The sequence below is a fragment of the Chiloscyllium punctatum genome, chromosome 8, assembly GCF_047496795.1.
Source record: "Chiloscyllium punctatum isolate Juve2018m chromosome 8, sChiPun1.3, whole genome shotgun sequence".
Classification (NCBI taxonomy): Eukaryota; Metazoa; Chordata; class Chondrichthyes; order Orectolobiformes; family Hemiscylliidae; genus Chiloscyllium; species Chiloscyllium punctatum.
This window is the reverse complement of record NC_092746.1, coordinates 14894947-14910423: the sequence shown is the minus strand read 5'-3', so window position 1 is coordinate 14910423 and position 15477 is coordinate 14894947. Positions and strand designations below refer to the sequence as shown.

At 39.0% G+C, this 15477-nt stretch overlaps 1 long non-coding RNA gene across 1 annotated transcript; it reads right to left on the bottom strand.

Moving 5' to 3' along the window:
* Positions 1-7338: 7338 nt before the first annotated feature.
* Positions 7339-15251, bottom strand: LOC140480221 (uncharacterized). Its single transcript, XR_011961216.1, has 3 exons — positions 15106-15251; positions 11272-11332; positions 7339-7700 (listed from the first exon to the last, which is right to left on the bottom strand). It is a non-coding gene; the product is annotated as an uncharacterized lncRNA (long non-coding RNA).
* Positions 15252-15477: the final 226 nt, after the last annotated feature.

Genomic DNA, 15477 nt, shown 5'->3' with positions numbered 1-15477 from the left:
AGAGATTACTGACAGCGAGGAACCTAGATTTAAAGGAAGTACTTGACATAGACGTTTTGATGGAACTAGGAAGTTCAAAAGCTATGCTCAAGCAGGACAGCTCACCAGTTGAGAGAATTCACAAAATGGCGGCTGAGGGACAAGCATTAACACAGGCTCAAAACTGCCATCTGGAAAAACAAGACATGAGGCAGCATACTGCTAATATAAAAATAAAGCTATGTGTAGAAATTGTGGCAGAAAAACGGTATGTTGAACAGGTGTGCTTGAAGAAAAAAAGACAAAATACAGCAGAAGTGTAGAAACTAAAGTGTTGAAAGAAAATCTACACTGTACAAAAATAGAAAAAGTCTAGACTTCAGTCCAAAGAGGTGCTGTTATTAAACACATTGCCACTTCTGGCAACAACAACTAGTATTTGGGTCATTCCCTTACTGAATGGCAAACTGGCAAGAATGGAGGTGAACACCAGAACAATGTTTTCTTTTTAATTATTGAACCTATCTGTCCTATGCAGCTTGCTCCAGAGATGTTATTACATGTGGGACTTGAATCTGGGCCTCCTGGTCTACAGGTAGGGACTCTACCACAGCACCACAAGAGGGGCCCCCAGTGGTTTCATTGATATCTGGAAATATGTATCAGAAGCAGCTGAGCTATATTATGCTGCAACTGTCAAAAAATTGTGCTAAGAAAGTACACAGGCGATGTGGTACTTTGAAAGAGTTATATCAATTGTGAACGTTCAGTTATATTGTTAGCCTAAAGATTTGTCCTTGCACATTTTCAAAGGAAATCTTCCAGCATTGTTGGGAATCACATGATAGGAGAAAATCAGACTTAACTGAGCTGAAAGAAAGCACTAGTCAGATACTGAAACTGAGCTACCACAAATTCTAAAGTAACATGCCATTGTTTTTAATGGAGAAACCATGAAAATGTGTTTGCAAAATTGAAAATCAAGGATGAGAATCAAGCAAAATGTTGCAAAGCTAGACCAAAGATCAAGGCAGAACTAGAGAGGCTAGTTAAGACAGGAATCCTTGAACCGTAAACATGAGTAATTGGACCATACCTAGTTTACCTGGGGTGAAGAATAACGGATCAGTATGTATCTGTGGCGATTTGATGGAAGTCACGATTAATCTAATACAATGTACCCAACAATTTCCTTTGCCTTTGTTCAGTAGCCTACTTGCTGGACTAGCAAGTAAAACGGATGTTAGTCAAACCCGTCTCCAGGTTAGATTACTTACAGTATGGAAACAGGCCCTTCGGCCCAACAAGTCCACACCGACCCTCCGAAGAGCAATTCACCCAGACTCATTCCCCTACGTTTACCCCTTCACCTAACACTATAGGCAATTTCACCTGACCTGCACATTTTTGGACTGTGGGAGGAAACCGGAGCACCCGGAGGAAACCCACGCAGACATGGGGAGAATGTGCAAACTCCACACAGCCTGTTGCCTGAGGCGGGAATTGTACCCGGATCTCTGGCGCTGTGAGGCAGTGCCACCGTGCCGCCCAGATCCTGAGTCACAGAAATACTTCATGATTGTAACATATAAAGGACTATACAAATACAAGAGATTTCAATTTGAAAGAATGCAGCTGCATTCTTCCAACATGACACTGATCAGATTTTAAGTGGATTGGAAGGAGTCTTGTGTTATGTGAGAAATGAAAAAGAGCTTTTCCACAATTTAGCTGTAAGTTTGCAGAGACTTGAACATTATGGCCCAAGAGTGAGGAAGAATAAATGTGATTTTTAAAAAATCTTCCCCTGAATATTTAGGCCATGTCATTGATGTTCAGGGACTACACAAGTACCTTCAAAAGTAAAAGCCATAACAGAGGCACCAGTACCTAAAGATAAACCAACTATGATCATTTTTGGGCTAACTAAATTATTATGGCAGGTTTGTCTCAAATCTGGCGCTATTACACAATTTATTATGCCAAAATAAGAATTGGAAGTGGAAGATCAACATAAAAGAGCTTTTAGACAAGCCAGAAAGGCTTTACTTAAAAAGTCAGAAGCCCTAACCCATTTTGACCCAAAGTTACTAATGCGACTAGCATATGATGCACCACATAATGGAGTGGTGGGAGTCATTTCTCACATATTAACCAAATTGCATCAAAATTGTTTAACAAAAGCAGAAACTACACGTAGACAGAGAAAGAAAATCTAGAAATCAGGTTTGGAATGAGACAATTATACCAAGAACTGTAGGCTGGGAATTTATCCTACTAACAGACCTCAGACCATTGATCACAATATTTTGTCTTTTTACAGGGATACCTTCTCTAGCAGTGAGCCATATGCAGAGGTATCAGCTCACATGTATACAATTAATCCATCCTACATAGGAATGTTTATGCTCTTTCTTTGTCAAATGAGTCAAAGAGTGTGGTGCTGGAAAAGCACAGCCAGTCAGGCAGCATCCGAGGAGCAGAAGAATCTATGTTTTGAGCATAAACCCATTATCAAGAATAAGGCTTGTGGGCCAAAGGGGCTGAAAGATAAATGGGAGGGGGGTGGGGATGGGTGGGGAAAGGTAGCTGGGAATGTGATAAGTAGATGAAGGTGGGGTGAAGGTGATAGGTCGGAGTAGAGGGTGAAGCGGATAGATGGGAAGGAAGATGGACAGGTAGGACAGTCCAAGAGGGTGGTGCTGAGTTGGAAGGTTGGATCTGGGATAAGGTGGGGTGGAAGAGGGGAAATTAGGAAACTGGTGAAATCCACATTGTTCCCATGTGGTTGAATGGTCTTCCAGGCATTGGGTGGTTAGGGTTTGGCTGTGCTGGAGGCCCAGAACTTGCATGACCTTGGCAGAGTGGGAGGGGGGGTTAAAGTCCAGGTAGCTGTGGGAGTCGATGGGTTTGTAGTAGATGTCTCCGAAAATGGAGAGGTCCAGGAAGAGGAGGGAGGTGTCGGAGATGGTCCAGGTGAACTTAAGGTCAGGGTGGAAGGTATTAGCGAAAGTTGAAGTTGATGAACTGTTCAACCTCCTAGTGGGAGCACAAGGTGGCTCCGATACAGTCATCAATGTAATGGAGGAGAAGGTGGGGAATTGTGCTGGTGTAGCAGTGGAAGATCGACTGTTCCACGTACCCAATGAAGAGGCAGGCATAGCTGGGGCCTATGTGGGTGCCCATGGCTACCCCTCTGATCTGGAGGAAGTGGACCAAACAAGTCAAGACTCTGGTCATAGAAGAACATGTTAAGTATGCCAGAAATAATCCACTACAATGAAAAAAAGTGATAGACATGGTGCTTTGTGGCAAGGTCACAGGAGAACACTGTAGAATGGAAAACCTAAGCAGATCAACTCATGACAACCAGAATGAACGTGCCAGAGACAACATCAAATAACTTCATCAAATAAAACCTGGATATACCTGAGGACAAAACAGTAAATGGACATCTGAAGGAAACAGCTCCTTAGTAGAGGATTCCGCATATTGTGCAAAAGTCCAAACAGTCAACTGTCTCAGGAAAAACCTAAAACACCAGAGGTTAAAGCCAATGAGAAAAATAAACAGATGCCTGAGGCTCATCAACAGCCATGCAGAAATCAATATCCTCCAAAATGTCTTACCTACTGATTATTGCATATATGATTGTAAATGTTTTTATTGCAGGAAACTCTGGTTGTAGAGCAATGTTGTGTATTTTTGCAAGTATGGTAGACTTTCCCTTTAAGAGTCTGATCACATGATGTCATGATGACATCATTGGTCATTTTAGAAAGAAACAATTTAGTTTTGCAACCCATGGCATCAACATTGAGTTCACCAGTTTCCTCATCTCCCCTCCCCCCACCTTATCCCAGATCCAGCCCTCCAACCTGGCACTGCCTTCTTGAACTGTCCTACCCGTCCATCTTCCTGCCTATCTGCTCCACCTTCTGCTCTGACTTATCACCATCACACACTACCAGCTTCTACCAATCGCCTTCCCAGCTACCTTCCCCCCACCACCACCCTACTATTTATCCCTCAGCCCTCTTGCCTGGTTTCAGTTCCTGAAGGGCTTACGCCCGAGATGTTGACTCTCCTGCTCCTCGGATGCTGCCTGACCTGCTGTGCTTTTCCAGTGCCACGCTTTTTGACTCTGATCTCCAGCATCTGCAGTACTTTCTCCCAGTTTCACTTGCTGACTACAGAGTGAATAAAGCTCCAGTTGTTAAACACTTTGGTCTTGTGTCCTTCTTTAAACGTTAACAGTAACAGTGCAGAAAAGAGGACTGTGGTTATTGTGGTGTATAGACTCCAAAAAATATTTGATAAATTGCAACATAATAAACCACCAGTAAAGTTAATGTTTTAGATAAAAAATAACAATGGCAGCATGGATTTGTGGTTGACTGAGTGACAAGAAATAGAGAATGGTAATGAACGGTTGTTAGCCAGATATTATTTATTATATATTATTGTAGTCAGGTTCTCCCATGGGTCAGAAGTAGGCATTTTTGCTTTATTGGCATTAATGACTTAGAAGTGGGGATACAGGACACAGTTGCAAAATTTGCAAATAACACAAAACTTGGAAGTTACCTCTCTTCACTGTCTGTTTTGGGTGGTCCAGTATCTTTGATCCTAACCTCAAACTTTGCTACATTTAATACTGATTGAGTCCAGCTCCTCAGCTGCTACACCAGGTAGAATCAAATTATTGAAAATCCTTGCTCTAAGCTGAACTCCTACCCTAATCACCCCACCATGGAGACTCCACCTTTGTAATGTCTCCCAGCTCTATATCAGCTTTGAGGCTTTTAAATTCTACACCTTTGTCATGGTATTCCAGTGTAACTTTGGTTGATCCCCATCATCCACCCACTGTAAAATTCAGCTCAAAACAAATTGAATTGGCCATATCTGACACCAGTACTAAGTCTTGTAAGCATGGAGTTTAATTTAGATGATTTAATTTAAATAGGAGGTGTTGCATTTTTAAAAGGCAAATCATGGCAGGACTTATGCACTTAATGGTAAGGTCCTGGGGAATGTTGCTGAACAAAGAGATCTTGGGGTGCAGGTTCAAAGCTCCTTGGAAGAAGAGTCTCAGGTAGATAGGATAGTGAAGGTGTTTGGTATGCTTTCCTTTATTGGTCAGAGCATCGAGTGTAGGAGTTGTGAGGTCATGTTGCAGTTGTACAGGACATTAGTTAAGCCACTTTTGGAATATTGTGCGCCATTCTGGTCTCCTTTCTATATGAAGGATGTTGTGAAACTTGAAAGGATTCAGAAAAGATTTACAAGGATGTTGCTAGAGTTGAAGGGTTTGAGCGATAGGGAGAGGCTGAATAGGCTGGGGTTATTTTCCCTGGAGCATCAGAAGCTGAGGGAGGTTTTAGAGGTTTATAAAATCATGAGGAGCATAGAGTAAACAGACAGGGACTTTTCCCTGGGTTAAGGGAGTCCAGAACTAGAGGGTTTAGGTTTAGTGTGAGAGGGAAAAGATTTAAAAGGGACACAAGGAGTAACTTTTTCATGCAAAGGGTGGTGCATGTATGGAATGAGCTGCCAGAGGAAGTGATGGGGACTTGTACAATTATAACATTTAAAAGGCATCAGGATGGGGACATGAATATGAAGGGTTTAGAGGGTAGGGTCATGTGCTGGCAAATAGATTAACTTAAGATATCTGGTCAGCATGGACGAGTTGGACCGAAGGGTCTGCTTCCGTGCTGTACATCTCTCAGACTCTCTATGGCTTCATGTCCTTGCTGGTTTGCAGTCACCCAACAGCTCCAATATACAATTCTGTCCAGTGTGTTTTTTATTTCATTTTTGGCCTCCCCACCTCCCTATATCTATAAGCTGTCCAAGATTCAATCTTAACCTAAATTCACCATTGCCCTAGTTCTAGCTTTTTTGATTAACCCTTCTTTCCCTTTTCCCTACTTCAGCATTAATGCCCTTTCTGTAAATGTTCATGTTTTGTAACTCAAATCCCTCCATCCTGCAACCATTTGAAATCTACCTTAAATGCAACTCTTATTCCCTGTTTTAGAGAATGTTCCAATTAACGTCTTCTTTGGCATGAAATCTACATAAATTTGATTTCTACTTCAGTGACATATCTTGGGATATTTTCCTACATTAAAGCTAGTGCTAACTAAATGCAATTTCTTTTGCTGTTGGCCCAAAATTAGATATCTCAACATAAATATTGATATCCTTACCCTCCTTTATCACTTTATAGTGTTAAGGTCTAAAGTAGGTAACCAATTTCGATTACCATCAGTCTGTTTCCAATAAGTAATTTTCTTACACAGTCCAAAGATGTGCAGGTCAGGTGAATTGGCCATTCTAAATTGCCCGTAGTGTTAGGTAAGGGGTAAATGTAGGGGTCTGGGTGGGTTGAGCTTCAGCGGGTCAGTGTGGACTTGTTGGGCTGAAGGGCCTGTTTCCACACTGTAAGTAATCTAATCTAATCAAAGTACGGCAAAAACATTTTCTTCATTGTTATGCCTGAATTAAAAAAATGATTGTATTCTATTAATAATGAGGCTTTTCAATTTTAATTTATTATGGCTAATAGCAATTTTAGTTAATTGGATCCTTTTTTTAGATTACATTTAGATGAGATTACTTACAGTGTGGAAACAGGCCCTTCAGCCCAACAAGTCCACACTGACCCTCTGAAGAGCAACTCACCCAGACCCATTCTTCTACATTTACCCCTACACCTAACACTATGGGCAATTTAGCATGGCCAATTCACCTAACCTGCACATTTTTGGACTGTGGGAGGAAACCCACACAGACATGGGGAGAATGTACAAACTTCACACAGACAGTTGCCTGAGGCGGGAATTGAACCCAGGTCTCTGGCACTGTGAGGCAGCAGTGCTAACCACTGTGCCATCATGCCGCCCATATTGAATATTTTTGCCTAAATTGGCCTTGTGTAACTAGATATATAATAAATTAAAATGTTCTATGATACTAATGACTTAGGAAATAGCTGCTGGCATAGGGTGATTACTTTGAACTTACATTGTGAAAATCCAGCCCTGTGACTCTATAACTGAGTTAGGAAGAATCAGTGGACCTTTGAAAATAACTGGTAGAAACTGGATATTGAAGTCTGACCCCATTTCTGGGAGATCCAAATTTTCCTGGTATGTAGAAGTGAGGATCTAAATATATTTAAAATATATTAAAAAATCTAAGTATATTTCCCGGGAAAAGGTTCTTAATTACAAGAAAGGTCCAATCAACTGTAATATGATTGACAACAGGCTAATCCAATGGTATTCCTTGGAAAAGATATTTTATTCACATAAGTTGTCACGCAACGGTAGCAGTTCAAGGCTCGTTCGAATATCAAATCACTGTCTTATGCAAACTCCATTGTATTCTCTTCTATTTAGTTTAACTCAGCAAAGCAGCAGTACAAGTTCACAGAGTCAAATCATTACTTTCAGCCATTATGTTGTGTTATTTTAAATTAAAAAGCCATTTTGTGGTTAATAAAAATCTACATATTCTTGTTGCCGAAATTCAAATTTTAGATCCTCATTCCCCCTTTGGTCATTCTATGACCACACCATAAAGGCATGGATCAAATTAATCCAATTCGATGGCAGCGAAAGACTGCAATTCTTTCTCTTCCTCTGAAGGGTTATCAGGGCAGGCAATGATGCTTCCTCATCATGACTTAAGTAGAGAAGAAGCATTTTCTAGGTGGAACCAATATTGTCAATGTAAGTTAATATTTTAGCAATAATATACTTAACTACAGCAATACCAACAAAAAGACCAATTAAAACAATAGCACCATACACAGCCCATATTAATTAGTCAGTTGTACCATGAGCCAAAACCCCAATCTCCCCATCCCGCACCTTCGTTCATTTGGTTGACAAAAGTGCGAATATTATCAATATATCTAGTAATGTTTTCAACAAGATCAGTAACCCCCATAATGCATTTTTCTTTAACTATTGCGCAAACTCCATCTTCTTTCGCAAGCATATAATCGAGGGCATAGTGATTTTGTTGGGCAAATAGGCGCAATTCTGAAAGCACGTCTCTAATTTCTATTAAGGCTGCAGTTGTCTCATTTCACAAAACCGTGAATCCACAAATGAGCTACATATGAATTTGATGACTAATAATTCCTGAAGACCCTTGTAATGAAAGAACATGAAGAGCTGCATATGCCTATGAGTGTGTTTTGCTTCTTGATATGGCCTTTGGATTCTTCCATTCTGCACAGAAGTCAGGAGAAACTGAACCTTTAAAAGGGGAATTATGATCTCGTTGCCAGGTAATTGGACAGGGTACAGTAGTTGGTAAGAGTGTTCCTCCAGCTACAGCACAAGGAGTACTTGCTCTATTTAGGACAAGGTAGTTTAGATGCCTTATTATAGCTGAAAAGAAAAGTATCCAGGTTTAGCATAGATAATAGAGGGACCTTCCCAGTAAGAAGCAGGCCTACCTTCGTGACTTCCTGGGGTATGTGGATAATCCATGATTATAGTTTGGCCCTGGGTGCTGAGGGTGAAAATCATCTAATCGAATGAGGTGAGTTTCTTGATAAGAAACATGGTCGACATCCCAAAATGGTTCTACCCATCTAATAATTGGGAAAGTATTAGTGCCGCTAGGGGTATCATAATGAAGGTGGGTGTTGTTACCTTCTCCACATAGAGTTTGAATTCCAGTGGTAATAGCGATACATTTTTCGTATGAGATACAAGGTCCTTCAGAAAAGCAATGACAACTAATACATTTAATCATAGCACAGGGAACAATTTTAGGCACTCTTACATAAGCACACCCCCATCCCTTACCATTGTAACAATTTGGATAGAGTAATGCAGATTTATTGGAGGAAGTCCGTAAACAGGTAGCAGGTGTGGATAGGTAATAATTAAAAGAGACATTACGTCCTGTAAATACTTTAGTACTATTCCATACCCCCATGTTAGGATTTGGAAGGATAAAAGGGGTCAGGGTGTCTCTTGCTGAAGTAAGGGCATAACAAAACTATTCATCCTCTCAAAATATTTTGTTATGGGTTTTTGGAAACAAATTGTTAGTGAAGGATAACATCGCCCCCTTTGTCTCTTTTACTACGTGATCTGTCTGAAAGGGGACAAGGCTTACCAGGGATGCCCATAGTACAAATGTAATCAAAATGGCACACAACACCTTTACAGGGTAAAGACCATTTAGACTTGTTCTGTAAATGAACTGTTAATCTTTTTGATGCAGTTGACTACTGCAATAGTCATTCTTGGCAACATTCAGTCTTTTGGCACATAAGGTCATCTTCCTGGCATAGTTGGTACACAGTCTCTGTTTGTTCAGGATCGCACAGGTAAACTGACCCTTCTTGTGCACCAATGCTGGCAATGGCAAGTCCACACAGCAGGTCAAGTTTGATCTTTGTCATCTCCCCCTTGCAAGGTTGGAGACGACGGAGTATCCATTGCAATAAAGTATAAACCATTTCCTCCTTGTATAAGTATATACAATGTACATATAATCAATTACAATTGGCAGCAGCAAAGATGTAACACAAACTAAACTAAGTAGGGGTCACTCGTATTCTGTTTTGAGTATCGGGGGAGTACCCTATTTAAGGCCATAATTGGTGCTCTTCAGCAGGCTAGAAACCCTAAGAGCAATTCTGAAATAAATAATTCTCATATTAATCAAACTCAAATAGCCCACTGAAGTAAATGTATTGCCAATACTGGCAAAAAGCTTGTTTATTTTAAACTCTGACTAGAGATTCCCTTCTACCTATTATTTTCATACTTTATATGGAAAAGCCCAAGCATGAGCGAATTAAGCAAACTTAAGCAAACTTATTTTTATAAATCTAGCTTTGCTAGGTTGTAATACTCTTTGAAGTTTTGCTACTAAAAATATCAATATTATCTAAAATTTAGATTAGTTCTGCAATATATTGATTTCTTTAAAAAAAAATTAACCTTGTGCCCCAAATTAAATGACCTGATCTACAGCTGTAGTTACAGTATTTATAATTAAGTGCAAAAACCAGATGGTGATTTTGAGCAGAAAAGTTGGTGATGAATATTGGCTGGAGAGCAATGCTGTCCCCAAATTATGGTAACATGACACAAAGCTTTCAAACTACACTGAATTTTTTCTAATATTGAGCTAACCCTAGAATTTAGACATTGGTACAGCCTTAAAATTATAAACCACTGTTCAGTATTAAATATCTAAGTGAAGATAATATCGCAGCCAGGCACTCCTTCTTAGATCTAACAGCCCAATCCAAAAATAAATCAAATCAACCAGTGTGTATTCTTATAAGCTCCATACACAAAGCTGAGCTATTTAGGCTTAGTGTCTATGTATGAAATCAAATCACTTGATAATTCAGTCAGTAGTATATTGTAATATAAAGTGCCTGTAATTATTTCAGGAATGGAAATCTGCCAATTACTTCCAAATTTTTAAACAATATTGAAAACAACCCATATGATTACAGTCAGTAAGCAATAGAGAAAGCAACTCTACATTGTGAATTGGCACTGAACAGACAGTCTCATTCCCCTGTGATTTTTGCACCTTACCCAGGTCTGGCATACTTTGTCCTTACATTGTGTCTAACCGGGTTTTGCTAGGGACCCAATGGGATCAGAAGTTTGGGGTATAAGGCTGCCTGCTTGGCAGCTGCATATACTTGCCCACTACTTTAGAAACAGTATCAGTTTCATCAGCGTGAGCCGAGCACCTTGATTTATTGAACAAAATAGAATTACTATAACACTGCCCCCTTAGGAGTTAAAAATCTTCAATGTTCCCACAAGGCTCCAAAATTGTGGATCATATTAAAAGCAATGAAGAGTCAGTGTATATTAGTAGATTTTCCTTTTGATAGAATGAAAGCATATCAATTTCCAATCGTCAGCTCCAAGGTAACATTGAAGACACATTACTCCCCATCGGCCACATTTCAACAGTTAAAGCAAGGGCCAGGCATTTGCCCTGGGGTTTTTGATGGCTTGCTGCCAGTCTCAAAGGTGAAATGCTGGGGCCTACCTGTCCCCATTTTCTGGATCCCCTCGGGAAAAGGTTGTCCAGCAGTGATCATCGGGTAGGCACGTGAGGTATGAACCCAGTGGGTATCTTGCTTCCAATAAAGCCTATTAGGGCTGGCAAATGGCATTTGGGATCGTGAGGGCGGTGGATATAATTTGTTTTACCTGTAACTTGCATCATGGTTCAGTCTGGTTCTGGCCATTCCAATAGAAAACCACCACTCACCTCATTTGCGACTGGAAATTCCTGGGCTGGTTCGTTCTGTTGGTTTGGATCCTGTCAGTGACTCCAGGTGGACAACATTGCAAAAACATAGGGTTAAATAAAGGTCATTGAGCTTCTCTATTATTGTTCAATTGTTTGTCACTTCTATCAGACAGATAGGTGCATCTTTCAGTCTTGTAACACAAGCCATTCATATTCAGTTTACTCCCAGAATTTTACTGCATTTATGTTCGCATAACCCTTGGACATATTGAGCAAATTGAGTGGGTTTGGTCTTGCAGTTAGAGGCATGCTTCATTAATATAACTCGAATTCCCAGGATGGGACCCGGTTTAGGATGGTTCACGTCACTCATCCCCATGATATTTGCTATGAAGACTGAATGCTTCATTTTCAAAAGAAAGAAAGTTTTGCAACAAGTGGGTAGTTTAAATTAAGGCTGGAGACGATTAAATTCCCTACAGTGTGGAAACAGGCCCAATAAGTCCACACCGATGCTTCGAAGAGTAACCCACCCAGACCCATTTCCCTTTGACTAATGCACCTAACACTATGGGCAATTTAACATGGCCAATTCACCTGGACTATGGGAAGAAACCAGAGTACCTGGAGGAAATCCAGGCAGACACGGGAAGAATGTGCAAACTCCACACAGACAATGCCCAAGGCTGGCATTGAACTCGGGACCCTGGCGCTATGAGGCAGCAATGCTAACCACTGAGCCACCAGGCTCACAGGAACAAAATCCCAATCCTCAAAAAGGGTCGGTATGCCAGACATAGGCTCGGAATTCCGAGTAGAATCTAAGTTCTTTATTCTACAGTATTGTTGCTTCAACCTTGTTTATATATTCCTCAATCTTCATGGCCTTACATTGTTTCCTCATGTCCCTTATATACACACACACCCATTCACAGTCACCTCCCCAGCTTTTGGGAGTTTCATCTGCTATATATATCTATCCCTATCTCCCAATCATATGCAGAATTTCTTCAACAGGCCAGTAAGGTAGCTTTCCATTCTTTAATTAACAATGAGTTAATGCAGTCATGTTTTAACTTAACCATGAGGCAATAAGATAGGTCACTGACAATGTGTAAAGGAATTAAAAACAAGCAATCCTGCCAATTAATTTTGATTCGAGCTAATACAATTGATTATTATAAATATTAATAATATAAATAATAATAAATATAATTAATAACAATAAATATTTATAATAATAAATAAAATTATCATTATCTGTAATTCAGGGTGGAAACCCAACAAGTGACTAAAATATTTTAAAAACTGTACTCTGCTGCTTTATCCTTCTTATCGCGTCATTTTCTTCCCTTCTGTAGTTGATCTCCGAGCCTCTACTTTTATTTTAACCTTATTTAACCAATTTATCAATTTATGTTTGTCTAACTTTAAAGCCTGTTCCTAACTATACATTTTGGAATCTTGATTGTCATAATTTGAAAGCTAGTTTTAGGATTTGAATTTTCAGCTAACTCCATGACAATGGGGCAGTGATGCTACAAAAGAAATAGTGATTGACATATCACCCTATTCCTTGGTATGTTTGGCTGTCCCTATTGTACAAATGGTGGGATGCTGGGTGACAGCAGTACCTGCTTAAGTCAGGCAGTAGTCCTTTTTCATTTGTTTGAGACACCTAATGATACTGATAGAATTCAGTTTGGATTTTGGGGAGAGCACTGAGTTGAGTGGTACCAAGCATACTTTATGCATTACTGAGTGGGAATCCAGCTGAAGAAGATTATGGAAAATAAGTTTTCATTTATTTTTATGGACATTGGAGGATTAACAGAGCTTAGTTCTTTTTGTATTGTTTTGAGAGCAGATCTCCTCTGTGGTAATATATCAATGGTCATTATTTTTACAATATATCTCTGAGTAACATGAAACATTTTATTTTTTTTAACAGTCATCCATATAAATTGGAAAATTCATTTATTCAGTATTTAATATTTAAAATGTAAAATGTATACAGTTCCTAACTTTGAAATCCACTATAATTACCCAGTTTTAGTCCCTTTATTTAAATCCAAGATTAAGTTTCTTTATTAGTACTGACCAGTCATTGCTCAATTATAATGCTATAGGTCATGAAATAACTGGAGCTGCCTTAAAAGGTTTTGTCGATTCAAGTTAAAAAAAACTTCTAATGCATAAATAATGGCTGAATCCAAGGACACAGATTTAACCATAGGATATTAATTTTTAGATTTATCACAACCTAATGTGGAACTGAAACTTCAACTGTCATTGAGGGAGGGGACTCCCTCAATAAGATTATAACTGTCCTTTCCAAAAATCACCAATAAAACACAGCAGTCTTAAAATTATGTGGAAACAAATGAGTCTGATACAAACAGAAGGTTATAATATTGTCTTCCTCTGTATTAAACTGATCTGAAATCAAATAAGGTTGGCTTTCATGTAAGGATAAAAGAGATTAGTTAGAAACTGACAGTAGGGCAGCTATGGACCTGTAAAAAGAACAGGAGTTAATATTTTATTTCATAATCACTGAAGGATCTTTAACCTTAAAAGAAATCATGTTAAATTTCCAAAATACAAATTAGATTCAAAACAGTCTCGGATCTTGAGCTCCAAGGAATTAAGGGCAAATGTTCAATCACCAAAAAAAAACAAATGTGAATTCAAACCAAATTACAAAGGGTTAAACTTTCTATGAGCTGTTGGGCTTTCTCTCTCTCTCTCACACACACACACATATGCATACACATACCATATCTCAGTCTTTAGTACAGTAGGGCAGTCATAAACTGTAAAAGGAACAGGAATTAATATTTTATTTCATAATTACTGAAGGATCCTTAAACTTAAAATAAATCATGTTAAATTTCCAAAATGCACATCTGATTCAAAACAGTCCTGGATTTGAGCTTTTTCACATAATTTCACTAACGATGAGGATGGATCATCTGTTCTGTCAATGTAATTACCCATTTTAAAATTACTTCAGTTTTATAGCAACTAATTTAAAAAAGAATATTATTACTCAAACCCTAATTAATTTCACAAACCTTTTTTTAAAAAAACCTTTATTATAGAATATCACGATATTTTCTTTTAAAAACAACTTAAGTATTGATTTTTATTATTAAATTATTATTATTAGTTATTAACATATTATTAAGTTCCAGGCCTCCTTTCTTCCTATTATAAGCAGATAAATCTTAACCAATATGTTTAAATTACCATCAACCACCTGTATTAAATATCGGAGGCCACCTACCTCCCTAATTGCTTCAAATATCGGGAGCCATCTGCATCCCTAAAACATCAAATATTGGGGGCCACCTGCCTCCTGTCCCGCCTTAATTATTAACTGCCTGTATTAAAACCATTGAGGCCATCAGCCTCCGACAACTGCTGAAAATACAAGGATCCAATTTTTAGAATCTGGAAATTAACAAAGTTGAAGCGATCAAAGTTATTTTTAAAACCCAAAAATGAACAAATCTCGGGAGATCAAATTTTTTTTTACTTCGGAAATCAACGAAGCTCGGGAGATCGAATTTTAAAACTTAGAAATTATCAAAGCTCGAGAATTCAGAGTTCAACACTCCCCTCAGAGTTCAGCAATTTTCGGAGACCACTGTCCGTAAGTACCAAAGCACCCTCAACCTCAATTTATTTCTGCCTCCCCCGCCCCCTTTTGTTTTTATACATTTAAAAAGTCCTCAAGACCCAACTCTTGCTAAGACCAATCCTTTTGGTCTGGACTGGAAAATAAACAGTGAGGGGCCACGTCGGAGACCACTTGAGAGGAAAACCAAACGCTCTGAAAATACTCACGTCTGGCCGGCCGAATTCCTCAACACTCAATAGTGAAGGACATTTAACTCTTACACCGCTTTTCATAATCTGTCTGAGCTGAAACGTGTCACGGGCACCAAAATGAAGATCTATGACCCCTCAAGAGGGGCCTCTTCGTTCGAGATCAGTCAAAAGAATCAATGAATACGGTCTGTTCAAAAAGCAAGGTCATTAGTTTATTGAATTAAGGTACCTTGACATAATTCTATCCAGCAACACAGAGATTAAAGATTCTGTGTCCCATGGTGAAGTTGTACAATTACATTTGAAAATTACACATTATTTATATGTTTTTAAAGAGAAAGTACAGCCTTAATTACAAGAAAGACCAATCACATATAATAAGATGGC